The following is a 6,863-nucleotide window of genomic DNA, read 5'->3' as shown; positions in this document are numbered from 1 at the left end:
TCTCAGGCCCCTTTGTTTCTCATATAGACATTTCCCTAATCTCCATGTGTTCCTGCCCCACATCCCTACTGCTTCTTTCTCCAGAGGAATGTTGGATGCAGTGGTAGGAGGGTATGGAGGGTGAGGACAGTGTCCTTGGAGTCTAGATGCTGCACATGCGACGTCAGCCATCCCATCTGTCAACCCAGGCCACCCTTGCATGGGGCATCTCATATTCTGAAGCATTTTACAGACCCATGCAGAAAATTATTTTCTGTCTATTTGTATTATCCTCTCTAGGCACCATAGGTTGAAAATGTGTTCCCCTTTCTGAATCAGTTATAAAGTATTCCCTGATTTTCATCCTGCAAAAATCTGTTGAAATCCCTTGTTTATCCATCATCTTCTGCACATTGCTTCTACCTTGGGGTCAAGATGATTGCTCAAGCTCTGGCCCCCACATCTGTGCTACATTCAGCACGGAAGACAAGGACACAAAGAAGGGCCCATACTCTTTTAAAAAATAATTAATTAATTAATTAAAATTCAGTTTAATTAACATATACTGTATTATTAGTTTCAGAGGTAGAGTTTAGGGATTCATTAGTTGCATACAACACCAAGTGCTCATGACATCATGTGCCCTCCTTGATGTCTATCACCCAGTTACTCCATCCTCCCACCTCCTCTCCAGCAACCCTGTTTGTTTCCTGGAATTAAGAGTCTCTTATGGTTTGTCTGCCTCTGTTTTCATATTATTTTATTTTTTCTTCCCTTCCCCTATGTTTCTCCATTTTGTTTCTTAAATTTCAGATATGAGTGAGATCATATGATAATTGTCTTTCTCTGATTGACTTATTTCACTCAGCATAATACCCTCCAGTTTCATCCCTGTTGTTGCAAATGGTGGGATTTCATTCTTTTTGATGCCCAAGTAATATTCCATTATATGTATAGACCACATCTTTAAAGAAGCTTCCTGGAGGTCCCACCCACTTGGCTGCTCCTGCTTTTATTGCCTGGGACCTGGCCACACAGTATGCTGAGTGCACTGGGGGGCTGGGAAGTGCTGTCTTTACTCACGGTGCTCACGTTTCCAACTAAAAGTTGAGAGTCTATAGCCAAAGAAACGTGGACAGAGATTGGTGGACCTCTCTGTGTGTCACACTGAGGATGATAGAAAATTTTAATAATCAACTAAGCACCTAAAAAGTATGGCTCTTCATTCGAGGGTGCACACTAGACCATCACAGGTGAGCTGCATCTATGCGGTGCAGATATTTTGGTGCCTAGTGAACAGTTGTGAAAAGACTGAATGAACCATTAGCCTGAGAAAAGGCTGTTTCCCTGTGTTTACTAGAATCCATGACAAGTGATAACATCCATTATTTTCCTGTATGAGTTCATCAACAAATAGAAAATATCAACTTGCCTCTGACATTCTGAATCCGCTTGTGTGTTGCCGCCATGGTGCATTTGGATTAAAGCTCCAGGCTCAATGATCAGTGCCAGGTGGAAAGACTGGAGAGACCAGACAGAGAAAGAGTGAGGAGTCTTTTGTTTGGCTCATATTTACCTACAAAGCCTCCCCTAATGCAGAAACGGTGGTAACATAAGCACAAGCTTACCAGCCATTGTTCCTTGAACTTGAACCAGAAGCCATGGTTCGATGTCTGGCATTTTTCAAAGAGGTCGAGGCAGCTCTGTTTAAAAAAGCTGCCTGCTGTGGGATAAATAATTTTTTTTATTACAGAGACTTAGCAGTGAGCCTGAGAGCAAACCTCTTCATGAGCAGAGCGCTCAAAAACTGGGAGGATGTGGAAACGTTCCCTCTGCCACAGCACACAAGATACTCCTGAGAGAAAAGGATGGTTCTTGAGCTACTGTAAGGATGTGAGAATTTAGTAGGTTACCTTCTGTGTTCTTAAAATCCTTCTCTTTGGAGGGAAGGGGAGAGATGTAGGGAAGAAGAGGTGAGGAACTGGACAGGGAAGGTATTTTGTTTAACCCACAGAGCCGTAAGTTAGAAATCACGTGTGCCCGTGCAACTTTTTTTATACTTGCCATCAAGATCAACATAAAGACCCTTTATTTGTTCTGAAAATGTCTGTTAAACAGGAATACTGTTAGGAGCTCATGGTCTAGTGGTGGTAAGAAAGGCAGTTAGCAAGTAAGTACGTAGACCTTTTTAGGTGGTATATTTGTTGGGGAGTTGGAGGAGAGTAATTAGTGGAGTGGCTAGCAGGTGTTGGGGGGCTGTCTCTGGGGAAATGACCTTCCATCAGAGACCTGATGCATGAGAAAAAGCTAGCCATGCAGAGTGAGTGTGAAGGGACAGAGAGTGATGGGTTGAGTTTCAGGCAAAAGGGTGAATAAAGCAAAGGGTCTTGGAGCAAGGAGAACCCGTCCCGGTAGATGGCAGAGTCAGGGCCTCTGTCCTGGCACCAGGGAGTGGGGGCCATGGCACAGTATGAGACTGGAGATGGGGCTGGGGGCCCTTTGAGAACAGACTTGCTGGCTATGGGAAAGAATCTGGGTTGCCCGCTAGGTGTGAGGACAGTGCTGGGGTCAGTGGGGGACAGGGAGCATTAATATTTACACTGTAGACACTGCCTATGGCTACTGGATGCAGAATGAGCTCCAGGGGGAAGCAAGGCTGTTGCAGTAGTTTGAGACCAGAGATGATGATGGCTTGCATGAGCAGCAGCAAGATGGAAAGATGTAGAAAGAACTGAAATACATCCTGGGCGAAGGCCAAGAGGATTTGGCTGTATAGATCAAAGTTTTTGTGGTAGAACCACCACTTAATGATAGATTTGTTATCCTGTTTGATACCTGGAAGCTCCTTTGTGAAACTCCACTGTAGAAGGAAGGGGAGCAATCCCACAGGCCGTAGTGTCCAAGGTAGAGGGTGGCTGGCATTCACGTTCAAAGCCATACCCCGTGCCTAGCCAGATGAGATAAAATGATCATTTAATAAGTATGATTTATCAAGATTTGGTAACATATTACAGAAAAATGACCAAAACTAGCCCAGGTGTTGTTTGATAAATGTGTGTGTGTGACCTTCAGGGCCCTCCAGACATGAGGTCTCTGGTGCCCACCTCCCACCCGCATCTAGTGATGACATTTGCAGAAAACGGAGGTGGCAGGTGGATAGGTCCATCTGGTCTGCTGCTACTTTTGCCCCTCAAGTGGCAAAAACAGAGTATGTCCAATGAATTCTGAAAAAAAAAAATGAGAACAGTCAAACAAATATTTACTGAACACCAACTATTTGTTTGTCACAAATAGTCTCCTTGGACTCGGGGACATAACCATAAGCAGCTTATGGTGTTGCGAAGAGCGAAGGCCAAGCCTTGAAGTGATAGGACTCCTTTCCTGGCTGCATGTGAAAATTAGATTCTTTGTACACATACTTTGTACACAAGATCAAACCGGCAACGGCTCTAGACTGAATATGTGTGTCTCTCCAAAATGCACATGTCGAAACTTAACTTCCAAGGTGAAGGTATTAGGAAGTGGGGCCCATGAGAGGTGGTCGAGAGGGATGAGTGTCCTTGTGAAAGGACTCCAGGGAGCTCCCTCGCCCTCCACCCACCCACCTGCCACCCCGGGCATGGACGACACCATGAGAAGAGAGCTGTCTCTGAGCTCAGAAACAAGACCTTGCCACACACCAAATGTGCTGGCATCTTGAGCTTGGGCTTCCCAGCCCCCAGCACTGAAAGAAATACATTTCTGTTGTTTATAAGCTACCCAGTCTGTGCTTATTTTGTTAGAGCTGTCTGAACAGACTAAGACAGCAATCATGCAAGAGCCTCGAAAAAGCTAACTGTGGTTCCAGCTGAATGCAAAGGCTTAAGGAAAGGAAGACTCCCACAGGCTAGAAGGCTCTTGGTCCCTCCCAACAAAGAGGAAGGTGTTGAACAGGACATTGACTTGGTGACATGTGTCTAACTCTGAAAGGAAGTGGGTGATGCTCTTTTTTCAAAGAAAGGAAAGATGTTATTAACCCAAAATGTGTGAAAATAAACATGAAGGAGATCCCTTTAGCCTATGTTATCCTCACAGCTAGAAACTTCCACATGGATCCTTCCCATTTAAATCCCAATCTCCCCATTGGAGATAGAATTCCAGAGTCCTTTGTTATTCTGGCAGGTGTTTGTCAGGTGAGGATTGCAGGGCATGAGTCCTGAGGCCTGGCCACATCCAGTAAGAAAACTGTCATAGGCTGAGATGTGTCCCCCCAGATTCATATGTTGGAGTCCTGACCTCAGAACATGACTGTCTTTGGAGAGAGGTTCTTTTATTTTTTCTCCAGCTTTATTGAGAATATAACTGACATATCACATCGTATAAATTTAAGATCCACAATGCGCAAATTTGATACATTTCTATATTGCAATATGATTCCCACCATAGTGCTAACACCTCCGTCCTATCACATCATTGCCATTTCTTTCTCATGCTGAGAACATTTAAGGTCTACTGTTTCAGCAACTTGGAAGTCTATAATACAGTATTATTGTTGACTATAGCCACAATGCTGTGCATTTGATTCCCAAAATGTGTCCATCTACGTGGGACTTTGTGCCTCGGACCCGTCTCCCCATGTCCCCCACCCCAGCCCCCAGGACCCATCATTCTACCCTCTATTTCTACGAGATTGACTTTCTTAGATTCTACACGTGTAAGGAATGCCACACAGTGTTGGTCCTCTGTCTGACATACTTCACTTAGCACAGTGTCATCAGAGGTCCATTCTCATGTGTATGGTGGCATTATTCACAGGAGTTGAGATACGGAAACAACCTCAGAGCCTGTCAATGAATGAATTGATAAAACAGATGTGGTATATGTATACAATGGCATGTTATTCAGCCATAAAGTGAAGGAAATCCTGCCATTTGTGACTCCAAGGAGATAAGGTCTTTACAGAGGTAACTGAGTTGAGATGAGGTCATTAGACCCTCATCCAGTATGACTGTGGTGTCCCTTTTAAGAGGACATTTGGACACACCGAAGGAGATGACCTAAAGACCCAGGGAGAAGACAGGTCTACCAGCCAAGCAGAGAGCCCTAGAACACACTGCCCCTCCCTCTCTAGGAGCAACCGGCCCTGGTGTTGCCGATCCTGACCTCAGGTGTCCAGCCTCCAGAGGTGGGAGACAACAGGTTCCTGTCCTGGATGCCAGCCCCTCCCACCCCCCGTGGCACTTTGCTGGGGCAGCACTGGCCCGTTAATACAGAAACCAACACTTCCAAACCTTACTATTGAAGACCAACCTGTGTGCAGTGGGAAAGCAGACAGAATAATGGAGCATTGCTCCCTATTCTTCATATTTATCAAAACTGCCCTCCGACCCCGGGTAAGCGGGCTCTCTGGGTCAGACCTCTGCAAATGCTTCTGGAGTCCACAGTTTGTTCCTTCTCCATGAAGCACCTTGTGAAGTCATAAACATTTGCCTGGACAAGCAGCTAGCTTACATGGTAAAGAGATCACTCCTGCCCTCCCACCTCATCCTCTCCCGACGGGGGCGTGAGCAGGAGACTGTCGGCAAAATCAAGTGCTTTTCATGAAACACTTGAAACAGCCTCATACTGGTTCAGCTCCTTGAACATCGGCGCTGTTTTCTCCGGATGCAAGTTTCTGGGTTACACCTTGTCCTTCATTCCTGGAGGTGTTCCTTAATCAACTTGTAGGGCCTGACACCCAGGTATCAGCCTGTGGAGCCCGAGGTCAACAAACAATCACGTTTCAGCAGTGTTTACAAATATTGGAGTCCCAGAAAATAATTCTTGGGGAAAATATTCTGTCTCTTAAAATTTGTGGGCTCTGGACCCCTTCATAGGGCACTGCCGTGTGCTCCATGGTAAAGGATCTGAGATTCTAGGTCCCCGGGGACAGTGTGGCCCCAGGAGAGACCCTTTCACCAAAGCTGTCAGAGCTCACAAGAGGCATCCAGGAATCACAGTGTGAAACGCACGTATTCCTATTACCGTGTGTGTTCTCTTAAAGGAAAGACAGCGAGTTCTACTCCCCAGGGGAATCGAACATTATGCCTTTCAAGGGAGGGGGGGAGTGGGTGGGGAAATCCAAACCTGGATGAGCAGATTAAAGAGCTGCCCCTGGCAAACTGCCCCCAGCAGGAGGACACTGTGTCTCTGCAGGCAGGAACAGGGCTGCAGCCAGCACACCCGACACCGTCCTTGGCAGTGGGGCTGGAAAAATCCACCACCGTCATCCCCCCACCCCCCGACCGGCTGCACAGGCTCCAGGTCCTGGGGGCAAGTTGAAACACTTGCTTCCCATTGAGGACATGTCAGATCCCCACATCGCCCCAAATCGCCCACTGGGTAATTAATGGTGCTCACAAGGATCGTTTATGAGCTGGTGGTTGGTGGTCATGCTGGATTGGCAAGAGCTGCTGGTCCGAGGAGCCGGGCTCCCCGCGGCCCAGCACTCGACTTAGCGTGAGGCTGATTCAGACTTGCATCCTGGGAGGCTTTCTTTCTCAAGCCAGGTTTCTCATATAAAAGGGACCAGAGACACGGGACTCCCATGAGCTGGCGAATCCTCGGGAATCGTTATGTCTGACACTATGTTTCTTCCTGGCTTTTGTCCATCCAGATAAGCAAAGCTGGTTGAGCTGTGCTCAGCAAGCAAGCGGGTGCGGGGGAGACAGCGTAGCATCGGGGGTCCTGGTCCTGCCCGGAGCCTGGGCGATCTGCTTAGGAGATGCCGGGACGTCAGGAAGCCTGACTGTAAGCCCTGGCTCTGCTTTTGAACCTTTTGGCACTGAATTCACAGAAGTGTCCCTGGTGACATTGTTGAGATCCAAGTGCCGGGCGGGATGGGTTGCAGTTGGGCCGGCTCTGAC

This window comes from Canis lupus, chromosome 1 (assembly GCF_011100685.1).
Source record: "Canis lupus familiaris isolate Mischka breed German Shepherd chromosome 1, alternate assembly UU_Cfam_GSD_1.0, whole genome shotgun sequence".
Lineage (NCBI taxonomy): Eukaryota > Metazoa > Chordata > Mammalia > Carnivora > Canidae > Canis > Canis lupus.
This window is presented reverse-complemented; position numbering follows the sequence as displayed.